Source organism: Abramis brama (assembly GCF_963993115.1).
Source record: "Abramis brama genome assembly, chromosome: 8".
NCBI classification, from domain to species: domain Eukaryota; kingdom Metazoa; phylum Chordata; class Actinopteri; order Cypriniformes; family Leuciscidae; genus Abramis; species Abramis brama.
Genome location: NC_139970.1, coordinates 17,847,690 through 17,861,111, shown reverse-complemented (window position 1 = coordinate 17,861,111; position 13,422 = coordinate 17,847,690). Strand labels below are relative to the sequence as shown.

Genomic DNA, 13,422 nt, shown 5'->3' with positions numbered 1-13,422 from the left:
TCTTTTTAAATTATTACTGTCAATATTAATAATAATAGTTGATTTTTTTTTTGCTCAAAAGACTTTAAGTTTCATATCTTAAGTGTGTATTTTTATACATTATATTTATCAGAACTTTAATATATTCTGTTCTGTTGTGACAATAAAACAAACAAGTTTATTTTTAAACTACATTATCATATTATTTTAGTAAGGCTGAGGACTCTTAAATAACTACAAATAACTAATGTTAGGGAAATCTGTTCATGTTTTGTTACGCGTTTCTGGATTTTGTTTTTTTAATATATATCGGCCGATATATCGGAATATCGGATTTTTAAATCACCAAATATTTGTATCGGTATCGGCCTTAAAAATCCTTTATCGGTCGGGTAAAAATCCCTTATTCTTGTTCTTCTCAACAAGAAAAGGTGTCGTTTTTTCTAGAACATCTGTATCTGTTTCCCGACGCCAATAGGATCAGTGTTAAAAAGACAAAGAATCAAAACATTTATCTAACTCACAGTGAAGGTGTTTGCGAGTGGAACTGGCGGAGGAAGAGTGCATCCTAAATGGGTTTGTTAATGGTTTTAGGACAGTTGCTTAGGCTAGCCTTGATGTTTAAAGAAAGACACTTCATCAAAAGCGTTCTGGTGATTCTCTGGGCTCGCACACAAAAACATCTTTTTAGTGTATATAAATTTGGTCGTTACTTTTGTCATTTTTTTATTTTTTAAAGAAAATGTTTTAGTTTTTAACCCAACCCATAGTGTGTGTGTGTGTGTGTGTGTGTGTGTGTGTATTGCAAAACAACAAATTTACATATTTTACTACAAAATTTTGAGTAAAATTAGACACACAGGGATTTTAAACGTTCAAACATTTTATTTACATTTGTTTGCCATACAAAAAGCAAGAAAAGTTGTCTATTTTCTTTAAATAAAACTTTTACTTTATTTTTTTCTTTAAAACAGACTGATGACCAGCATCTTTTATTAGTACTGTAGCCGAGCAGTTTCCTCACATGAGTAAAACACAATTTTCACTTAGAAAACTTTTTAAATGTATGCATGTACCTTTTTTTCTTTTGACAAACCTACATTTCAGATTATACCTGTGTGTGTGTGTAACAACCAGTGTTGGGAACGTTACTTTAAAAAAGTAATTAGTTATAGTTACTCACTACTTGTTCCAAAAAGTAACTGAGTTAGTAACTGAATTACTCTATAATAAAAGTAACTCGTTACCAGGGAAAGTAACTATTTGCGTTACTGTTAAAAAAAAAAAAGTTGCTATATGTCAAAGAATTTGGATTTTTTTTTAGCAGTTTTCACAAGTCAGTTGAAATGAGTAGAACAGACAGGTGTTTGTACATAACTTTCTATATTTATTGCACATCGACAGATATAACATTATATATGTTTTATATAATTAGTTTATTAATTAAATTAATAAAAAGACAAAAAGACCTTGAGATATGTTTGGTAATTGTACCTGAATGAATTGAAAATTAATTTGCTAAATTTCAGATTAATATATTTGTTTTCCTTAAAATTTTAATTAGCAGTAACTTAAAACACTGAAGTTTGGATGTCCTGTATAAACAAAATTACGGATTATGTTTTTATGTTTCCACTTTCCACTGTTCGATCGCGTCCGCGCCTCTCTCTCACACACACACACACACACACACACGCACACAAATGTAAACACTTTGCGACTTTTCGATCGCGCCCGCGCCTCTCTTTCTGCTTCTCTCTCTCTCTCTCTGCTTCTCTCTCTCTCTCTCTCTCTCTCACACACACACACACACGCACACAAATGTAAACACTTTGCGACTTTTCGATCGCGCCCGTGTCTCTCTCTCTCTCTCTCTCTCTCTCACACACACACACACACACACACACACACACACAAATATAAACACTTTGCAACTTTTCGATCGCGCCCGCCAACTTTTCAGTCAAGATTGCTCCTGACTCACCATCTCTGCTGCTTCATCGAATCTCTGTTTAGCTGGTGTGTGTGTGTGTGAGTGGCGCGTGTGCTGGCATGTGTGTAAAAACACTGGCTCTGATTGGCTACCATGAAACACTCATAATCATAATCGCTTACCTCGTTATTAACCCACCTCCTCACTAGCTGTGCGAGCCAGGGGTGCGTTCGGATTAAACCGTTTATTCAATCAATGCATAGTAACGCACCGCATTTAACGTCCAGTAATGTTAACGGCGTTGTAACGACGGGAAAAGTAATTAGTTAGATTACCCCGTTACTGAAAAAATAACGTCGTTACCTAACGCCGTTCTTTTAAACGGCGTTATTCCAAACACTGGTAACAACCACAAGAGATACATGTTGACGCCTAAGTGTCGGGTACAGTGCAAACATGCAATACTCAAGAAATATAATCTTAGTGTAATCTTCATGTGGTCAGAACACAAAATTTTGTGTTGAGTGATCCAGACAAAGCTTCATGCTAGAAAATATCATGGAAGTCACTAGCCCTTCAACATCCAGCACAAAATGAAAGAGATGAACTATTACCATCTTCTTTGACCCCCAAAAACGGGTGATATCAAGGTTCTATCAAAGCGACACAATATATAGTTAGATATTTGTGTGTGTGTGTGTGTGTGTGTGTGTGTGTGTGTGTGTGTGTGTGTGTGTGTGTGTGTGTGTGTGTGTGTGTGTGTGTGTGTGAATAGTTGTGCTAAACTCTTTGTGTGTATTTTTACACGCCAACATATTCTGTCAGGGGTGTGTCACACCACTCTGATGCAAAGTGTTCACACTCTTGAATAACTTTCAAACATAATATTTATACAGGAGTTAGCCTACTGTATGTGTGTCCAAAACACCTGTAAAATTCAAAAGACCAAATCAGTAAGAAAAGAGGGCACAGCATACATTGAAAAGAAACATTTATAATAAATACACAAAATCCATTCGTGAGCAATTGTGAAAGTTTGTTAATTTCCTTTGAGAACTGTCAACATTCGGTGTTTATAGGAATAAATGCAAATTAAGAATTTGAGTGATAGTCTTTCTGCTTGAGAGTGTTTGACTAAGTTGATATTTTTGTTGTGCAACTTTACAGCTATCTATGATGTGGGATCACATGAAGCATCAGCACGAAAAGTAAGTTATTCTGTTTTACACTTAATCTGTTACAAATGAATCACATCTGACTATTGCACTGAGAGCTGCACATTCATTAACGTTTGAGGCTGGTAAACAAAGTGCCACACTCTGGTAAAACCTGCAGATAAAATAAAAAAAATGACGTGTGAAGGAATCACCATGTAAAATTAAGACCCCAAATCACTAAGAAAATAAGTTAGGCCATACAAAAATTGTTTATGATGCATACAGAATATAGACTCAACTCAAATGATGAGTAATTTGTAAGTTTGTTACATGTTTGTAAGTATGGTTTTGCAAATGACTTTTTATTAGATTAGTCATCTTGTTGAGATGACACTGTTCACATTTCTTTGTTTGTTGGTCTATGTTTTAGGCAAAGACTTTTTAAATATGACTGAACTTTCTCTTTGACAAACCAGTATTTCATATTATATTACATTATACTTAATATTATATCAAGTTGTTTAACGTCCGCAGAATTGTTTATTTCAACGTCCCGCTTAACATTCAAGATTATAGTTTGTTTTCAATTGTTATTACCATCTTCTTTGACTCAAATAAAGGTACTATATGTGCTTAAAATCTTTGTACATTTTTTGCTCTTCTGTCAGATTTGTTAGAGGAACTATGCCACACTGTTGTAATGCAAACTCATTAAGAACTATAAAGTTACATGTCCTTGTAAAGACTATGAATAAAATTCAAACATATTCGTTATACAGGATTTATGTGTGCACAAAAGTAAATTCGAAAGAGTTATTTTATTACGAAAGAGTGTAAGGCATGTAGGAAAAGATACAATTAGCCATAAAGAATACAGAAAGTTTGGTCTTTTGACGTTGGCCAACTATCTCGCCTCTGGTCGGCCATCGTCACTGGGAGCTCCAACCCTGCCATCCAAGCCGCTGAAGACAACATCACGCTTGAATGGCAGAGCGTACACGGCAGCAGGTCAGGCAGGTGCGGTTCTGCACACCCTTGCGGTCCTTCAGGCCTACCAGGCCGACCTGCTGCGGGACCTCGATCAGGGGGCCGGCCTGTCCCCTGACGCGGTCGCAGAGCTGCGCCGCACCACGGATTTGGCTCTCCGGGCCACCACCAAACAGTCTGCTGTCTCCATCGGTCGTGCAATGGCGGCTATGGTGGCCACGGAGAGGCATCTGTGGCTCAACCAGGCTGACATCGGGGAGAAAGAAAAAACCTTTCTCCTCGAATCGCCGGTTTCGCCTTCCGAGCTTTTCGGACCTTCCGTCGAGACGGTGGTCGATAAGTTCAGGGAGGCGAGGGCGCGCTCCCTGAACTTAGCCCAGGCAGGCGGGAGGGCCTGGTCCGTCGTGGTCTGAGGATCACAGACAGACCCAGAAGGCCAGTGTCACTTCCAGTGCACCCCCTCCTCCTAAGAGAGGGAGCAGGGCACGCAGGAGGCAGGATCTCAGGGAGGTGATCCAGAGTAAACGTTCTCAGACTGAACGTTAGGCATCACCTCCCTGGATCTTGCCTCCTAACCACCATCGCTCCCAGGCTCCTCCTACATCAGGCCTGGGGCAAGGCCCATGATGAGTTCAGGAATTCTCTGATAGCCCGCTTCAGCTTGGTTGATAGGAGCGCCTTCCAACTAGGCTTGTGAAACAGTAGAACTTAGGTTTTCAGAGTTTCTGAGTCCTGGCGTGCTTCATTCCGCACGCTGCAGGTTTTATGTTGAGTGAAAATGTTTTGTGCGCAAATAACATTTTTTCTTTCTCTTCTTTTTCAGAACTCGTCTCCTGTACAGAGCCTGAGACAAGTTTGGTAGGCAGGTAATGTATTGTAAGTGAGCTGAGCTCCCACATACTGTGGTTATCAGGTTTACAGGCCTCATCCGGCCTTCCTGGTTATGAGCTCCCACATACTGTGGTCGCCAGGTTACAGGCCTCACCAGACCTTCCTGGTCATGAGCTTCCACATGTCAGGTTACAGGCCTCACCCGGCCTTCCTGAATGTGAGCTCCCACATACGGTGGTTATCAGGTTATAGGCCTCATCCGGCCTTCCTGGTTATGAGCTCCTACATACTGTGGTTGAATAGGAGCTCCCACATATTGTGGTTATCAAGTTATAGGCCTCACCAGGCCTTCTTGAAAATAGCCCCCACATAATGTGGTTATCAGGTCATAGGCCTCACTAGGCCTTCCTGAATATGAGCTCCCACATACTGTGGTCGCTTGGTTACAGGCCTCACTAAGCCTTCCTGGTCATGAGCTTCCACATGTCAGGTTACAGGCCTCATCCGGCCTTCCTGAATGTGAGCTCCCACATACTGTGGTTATCAGGTTACAGGCCTCACCGGCCTTCCTGAGTATTAACCCTCTGAGGTCGACAAACGCGCGGGCGTGTTTTGCTGGATTTTCTCCACATTGTAGCACTATAAACTTAAATTTCTTCGTCATTTATGGTCATACAGAAAAAAGAAATATAAAAAAAGAATCTGTGATATTTCCACTTACAATCAAATCAAAACATTGTGCTTTTGTAAAATAAAGAAAATAGACAGGGTGTGCGTTCTGCCTCTCCGTCGCGGTGAACTTTTTTTTCTTGAGCACGTCTATAAACTGAAACAAAACTCAGCGAATACTTGTCACACATTTATGAGCCATACACCTTTATAAACATTTAAGTGTGTACTTTTAAATGATCGGATTCAAAACGAAAACAAATATTCTCTGTTTAAGTAATTTGTATAAAACCAACAAGATGTCCAGCTTCTCAAACGCTTCCTAATTATTTTTTAATTTACCACGCCTACTCGCGCAAAAGATATTCACATGCAAATCTCCACATGGAACGCGATCGCGCTCATTACCTCAACAACAAAACACTTCACTTCACTTTTCGTCGAGTTTGAAAGACGTGCCTGAGCTTACATTGGATTTACATCAGAAGAAGAACCCGATTTGAAGACAAGAAAGATAAGGTAAGAAATTATTCTAAGAAAGTATTATTAAGAAAGTATTTCGTTCCCCATAGCGCCGTGATGACCTATTGTTGAGTTCCCTTCGAAAGGGAACGTCTCAGGTTACGAATGTAACCTATGTTCCCTGACAACAGGGAACGAGGCAATACGTCTCCCTGCCATGCCTCGGGGCCTGCCTGCAACAGTCCCTTCAGACGATAGGATGTTGTTTCAAGGCCCCCTTTTTATACATCCAGGTCGCGTGCTCATCATTCAAGCTGATGATGCACGGGCTGTCGCCGGTCAGGATGATTGTTGTGAGTTGATACTTGATTTCAGACACCTGTCACGCCTGAGGCGTTCCCCATAGCGTTGTGATGATGTATTGTCTCGTTCCCTGTTCTCAGGGAACATAGGTTACATTCGTAACCTGAGACGTTTTCCCATGTGCAGAATAGCATGAACTTACATCGGTTTGTCTTCGCCTAAAACAAAACAGACCAACAAACAAAGAAATGTGAACAGTGTCATCTCAACAAGATGACTAATCTAGTGGTGTAATAAAAAGTCATTTGCAAAACCATACTTACAAACGTGTAACAAACTTACAAATTGCTCATTTGAGTTTTCTATATTCTGTATGTGTAACGCCAACGGGTGGATGAAGAAGACGCTGGTAGGCGAAGATACAAAATACTCAATATTTATTTCCATAGGCAAAATCCAAACAAACTCGAAACAGTGTGCTAGTGCACAAACAATAACCGACCAAGACAGACTGAACAGAGAGAACTAAATACAGACACTAATGAACTATAACGAGGTGAGGACAGGTGACACGGATGATGAAGACGATGAACAGGTGGGTAATTGAGGGAGTGAGTTCAGGTGTGGAGACAAGGAGGATTCTGGGAAGTGTAGTGAAGACGAAGACAGAATGGTGCAGACGATGACAGATGTGACAGTATGCATCATAAACTATTTTTGTATGGCCTAACTTATTTTCTTAGTGATTTGGGGTCTTAATTTTACATGGTGATTTCTTCACACGTCATTTTTTTTTTTTTATCTGCAGGTTTTACCAGAGTGTGGCACTTTGTTTACCAGCCTCAAACGTTAATGAATGTGCAGCTCTCAGTGCATTAGTCAGATGTGATTCATTTGTAACAGATTAAGTGTAAAACAGAATAACTTACTTTTTGTGCTGATGCTTCATGTGATCCCACATCATAGATAGCTGTAAAGTTGCACTAAAAAACTCAAACACTCTCAAGCAGAAAAACTATCACTCAAATTCTTAATTTGCATTTATTCCTATAAACACCGAATGTTGACAGTTCTCAAAGGAGAGTCCAACAAACAAAATAGTGCTATCTGAATAAGATGGACACTAGTGGAGTGATAAAACAACACTTATAAGACAAAATTAGCAAACTTTCACAATTGCTCACGAATTAATTTTGTGTATTTATTATAAATGTTACTTTTCAATGTATGCTGTGCCCTCTTTTCTTACTGATTTGGTCTTTTGAATTTTACAGGTGTTTTGGACACACATACAGTAACTCCTGTATAAATATTATGTTTGAAAGTTATTCAAGAATGTGAACACTTTGCATCAGAGTGGTGTGACACACCCCTGACAGAATATGTTGGCGTGTAAAAATACACACAGAGTTTAGCACAACTATTCACACACACACATACACACACACACACAAATATCTAACTATATATTGTGTCGCTTTGATAGAACCTTGATATCACCCGTTTTTGGGGGTCAAAGAAGATGGTAATAGTTCATCTCTTTAATTTTGTGCTGGATGTTGAAGGGCTAGTGACTTCCATGATATTTTCTAGCATGAAGCTTTGTCTGGATCACTCAACACAAAGTTTTGTGTTCTGACCACACGAAGATTACACTAAGATTAGATTTCTTTAGTATTGCATGTTTGCACTGTACCCGACACTTAGGCGTCAACATGTATCCCTTGTGGTTGTTACACACACACACAGGTATAATCTGAAATGTAGGTTTGTCAAAAGAAAAAAAGGTACATGCATACATTTAAAAAGTTTTCTAAGTGAAACTTGTGTTTTACTCATGTGAGGAAACTGCTCGGCTACAGTACTAATAAAAGATGCTGGTCATCAGTCTGTTTTAAAGAATAAAATAAAGTAAAAGTTTTATTTTAAAGAAAATAGACAACTTTTCTTGCTTTTTGTATGGCAAACAAATGTATAAAATGTTTGAACGTTTAAAATCCCTGTGTGTCTTATTTTACTCAGAATTTTGTAGTAAAATATGTAAATTTGTTGTTTTGCAATACACACACACACACACACACACTATGGGTTGGGTTAAAAACTAAAACATTTTCTTTAAAAAATACAAAAATAACAAAAGTAACGACCAAATTTATATACACTAACAAGATGTTTTTGTGTGCGAGCCCAGAGAATCACCAGAACGCTTTTGATGAAGTGTCTTTCTTTAAACATCTAGGCTAGCCTAAGCAACTGTCCTAAAACCATTAACAAACCCATTTAGGATGCACTCTTCCCCCGCCAGTTCCACTCGCAAACACCTTCACTGTGAGTTAGATAAATGTTTTGATTCTTTGTCTTTTTAACACTGATCCCATTGGTGTCGGGAAACAGATACAGATGTTATAGAAAAAACGACACCTTTTCTTGTTGAGAAGAATATAGCACAGGGTGTGTGGGTAATTAGGACTCTTTGGCTTGATGAACGTGTCTGATTCTTTGTCTTAGGCATTAACATAAAACCTAAAGTTCAGGTACTACTGATCCTACTGAGGTGCACACACACACACACACACACACACACACACAGTTGTTCTTAAAAGAACATTTACCATAAGGCGTTGTCGGGAAAATTCGTTTCGTGTACCTACCCCGAAGTGACAAAATAAAATACAATTCTGTATCAAAATTTATAAGGAAAGACCAGTACTTTGTTTAGGCTTGGTCTCTAGGGAATTCCAAACCTGCGCACATATATTCAAACGCACATAACTATAGAACCAATTCTTAATGCGCATGTGAACGCCATCAGCGTTTCTCACAGGTTCGCGTTTAAAGTCTGTGTAGAGAGAATGGTGTCGTCTTAGCGGCGCCTAATTAAATAACAAATGATCGTTGTGACGGAAGCGAATCAATCAAAACTAACTTTAGCTGGAAAATAACTTTATTAAAGAACCGCTATAAAGCCAAAACAATCTCTGTTACCTTAAATTATACGTTTATCTCTGTAAAGCTGCTTTGAAACAATCTACATTGTAAAAAGCGCTATATTGACTTGACTTGACTTAAAAGAACATCCCCAGACATGTTATTTTAATGAATATAGCCAGTGTGGTGTAGGGGTAATGGTATTTCTGAATGTCTTGACTAAAATACTTTGAGTCAGTTAACATATAGGCTACCCTATTGATCAAACAACAACGATTTTGACACTCAGGGTGTCAACATTACGTAATACCTGCTTGGGTGAATTTCACCCCCAACAATCAAAGGAAAATACAATCAGCAACAGTTTCCCCTATACAGACGTTCCCCCTGTAAAAACATGTGACACCCACTGATCAGTCAGTTTGAGTGACACATGGATTCCCTGTCAATCACTAGTGACAAGGGTCATAAATCAACCAAACGTGACACAAAGTATATGTTAATACTACTGATGGTCACTAGAAGCAAGTACAATAAAGTCTTTCAGAAGGTTTGGGGTGCATCTGGTAAGTTGCCTGGAGGTAGTGTTTCTGGAGCGAGTGGGGGATTACATACCTCTGACCACGAAGAATCAAACCATTATCCACGGTCAATTCATCCCTCATAGCATAGAACAGGCGGATGTCATGTGGAACTTCCTTATATGAGTCAGGCCAGCCAGTGATAATCGTGTCTGCGAGTTGTTTGCAGACAGCATCTGCCAGTGTGTTTTGCCTAAGTTCTTCAATCCTTGTAGATGACAACACCCCTTCCAGAGCTAGCACATCATAGTCCTCGATGGTTTCAGGACTGTCAGTGGTGGGGAGGTGTGCGCGTGATAGTGCATCCGCAACATACAGTGCACGGCCTCGTTTATAAATCACATTCAGATGATAATGCTGAAGTTTGAGCATCATTTGCTGAATGCGCACCGACGCTGTGTGCAGAGGCTTTCTCAGAATGGTTATGAGGGGTTGATGATCTCCACAGTCACTGGCCGGCCATAGATATAATCATGGAATTTTAGACAGGCAAAGACTAGTCCCAAGAGTTCTTTCTCAATCTGTGCATAGTGCGTTTCAGTGTCTGTGAGAGATCTCGACGTAAATGCAATAGGCCTGCCATCCTGAAGACAGACTGCTCCGAGACCATGCTGGGAGGCATCAGCAGATAATGTCACCGGCTTGTGCACATCAAAATACTGTAGGACAGGTGGACTTGTCAGTTGTTCTTTAAGTGTGTCTGCAGCAGCAGCATGTTGTTCAGTCCAACACCATTGTGCATCTTGGCGCAGGAGCTGACGAAGGGGAGCCGTTATCTCGCTGTACCGATGGATGAATTTTGAGAGATAATTGGTCATGCCAAGAAACCTCTGCAAACCATGTTTGTGGGCATCTGGCGGATGGCCTTGGTTTTCTCTGGGTCAGGTTTGACACCTTTATCTATGAGAAGGTGGCCTACATATGGCACCTCTGAGACCCTGAAATGACATTTTGTCGGGTTCAGCTGCATATTGATGGCTCTGACACGGTCTAACACACATTTGAGGCGTTTGTCGTGTTCTTCAACAGAAGAGCCCCAGATCAAGATGTCATCCACGACTATTTCACACGGCTGGCCTGAAAAGAGCTGTTCCATGCATCTCTGAAAAACTTCACTTCCAGTTGAAATCCCATATGGCATTCGTAGAAATCTGTACCTCCCGAACGGGGTCATAAAAGTTGTGATTCCTCGTCCAGAGGGATCTGCCAAAATCCACACCTTGCATCCAGAATGCTGAAAACATTTGCCTGTGGCATATCAGCGATTACTTGCTCTACAGTTTTTAATGGGTGATAAGGCCTCAAGAGAGACTTATTAAGATGTACAGGGTCTATGCATATGCGTACCGAACCATCCTTTTTGACAGCAGCTGCCATGGCAGACACCCAAAGAGTAGCCTCCTCCACTGGCACAATAATGCCCATTTTTGTCATTCTTTCCAGCTCTTGCGCAACTTTGTCTTTCATGGCCAGCAGGATCCTTCTGGGGGCACACACAGTCGGATGCACCGACTCATCCAGGCGCATGTGATATATAACCGGGAGCTTGCCAACAGTGTCAGTATGAAACAAGTCCTCATAATAACTCATCTCGGGAGCCTGTTGTTGTACAGCATGTACTTCTGGGCTAAGTTGTATGAGATTTAACCTCATGGCGTACATCTATGAATAGGTGCGATACCCACATATTCTACAGTTGTGTAGTTTCTTTTTGATTAAAATGAAGACAGTTTGTCATTTATTCACTGGAAACATCAGCAGAGGTGGACGAAGTACACAACTTCCTTACTTGAGTGAAAGTATAGATACTACTGGTCAAATATTACTCCGTTACAAGTAAAAGTTGTAAAGACCTATTTTTACTTAAGTAAAAGTACAGAAGTACTTGATTTTAAAAGTACTTAAGTATCAAAAGTAAAAAGTAAATGTCAATGCATTGTTTTGTTGCATTGTTGTATGTAAGTAGGCTACCGTATGCCTCTGAATCTATGCCTGCATACCTAACCTCATATCAATATCAAATTTATTTCTAGAACACAGTTCCAGTAGTGGGATTGAATGTGAGATTGAATAAGTGCATTCAATAACGTCCACAATGGTTTCGGACACCCAAATGGCTGTTCCCTCAAATATTGCCCTATTTAAAGTTTTTTGGCTTTTAGTATGAATATGTTAGCTTTACTGTTATCTATAAGCAAGGGTGCACCAAAAAAGTGACAAAATTCGCATTTAGAAAACCAAACCCAACGTTGAAAATGAAAATCAGGTTTATGTCAGAATCCAATGTCAAATTGACGTTGATCTCCAACGTTGGACAGACGTTGTATTGTGGTTGAAAATGAAAATCGGGTTGACGTCAGAAACCAACATAAGTCGGGTTCTGACGTCAACCCGACTTTTATTTTCAAACAATATCCAACGTCAATCTGACGTCGGGTTCTGATGTCAATCAGATGCAGGGTTCTGACGTCAACCCAACTTTCATTTCCAACCAAAATGCAACCCCTGCAACCAAAATCATCCACTGACTGATGTTACTTTCTACTCAAGGACCTTGACAGAATTGTAGTGGAGTAAAAAGTACGATATTTATCTTTCAAATGTAATGTAAGTTAAAGTAAAAAGTTTCCAGAAAAAATAATACTCAAGTAAAGTACAGATACTCAAAAAGTGTACTTAAGTACAGTACTCAAGTAAATGTACTTTGTTACTGTCCACCTCTGAACATCAGAGTCTTTACTTATTAGAAATATTATGTGGGCTTTCAAAACACTGCTTCAAGAACAGAGTGTTTTTTTATGGCAATACAGTAGTTCTGTTTTAGACTATAACTTCCTTTTTTTACAGGATGTACAGTTTGCAAAGTAGGTCCCATTGCTGTTCAGACATCTTAAGCATGCATGACACACATACACACACACACACACACTGTTAAACACACTATAACAAGACATTGTTATACCACATGTAAGACATTAATGCCTACGAATGTTTGGTTTGTTTGAGGGGTAGCTTAGTTGATATTAGTTTGTATAGTTAGTTGATATAACTTAGTTGAGTTATTTGTATTTAGAAGTTAAGCTTTTATTTTTATTTTATTTTTTTACATTGTATTTTTATACTGCATGATAATAAAGTTTTCTTAAGTTTGCGGTAACACTTTATTTTACGGTGTCCATGTTACAGAGTAATTACTTAATTAATTACTTAGTAGTAGACGTTGTAATAACATGTAACAAAATGTAATTAACGTGTAACTAAGTTATGGAACAGCCTGTACTTACAGATTGTAATTACGCACATGTAATAGGCAGTAATGGGGGGGGGGGGGGGGGGGGGTTGGGTTGATGGGTGCATTCGAAAATGCGTTTCTGCGTTAGTATCTTGAACGGGAGCTTGTGCAGGGCCCGATTCAAGGTTCGCAGGTCCAAGTTTGGCCTTAACCCACCACCTTTCTTGGGTACAATGAAGTACAGGCAGTAGAAGCCGGTCTTCATATCGGCTGGAGGGACTGGCTCGATCACGTCCTTCGCCAGTAGGACATCTACCTCTGCCCGCAAGACAACTTGGGTGGGCGCCGGACGAACTGAAT

At 39.7% G+C, this 13,422-nt stretch overlaps 1 protein-coding gene across 2 annotated transcripts in view; it reads right to left on the bottom strand.

Annotated features, from left to right (window-relative positions):
- The window catches only part of LOC311088483 (nectin 1a), an 80,157-nt gene that overhangs the window by 65,800 nt on the left and 935 nt on the right, over positions 1 to 13,422 (bottom strand). The window lies entirely within an intron of this gene.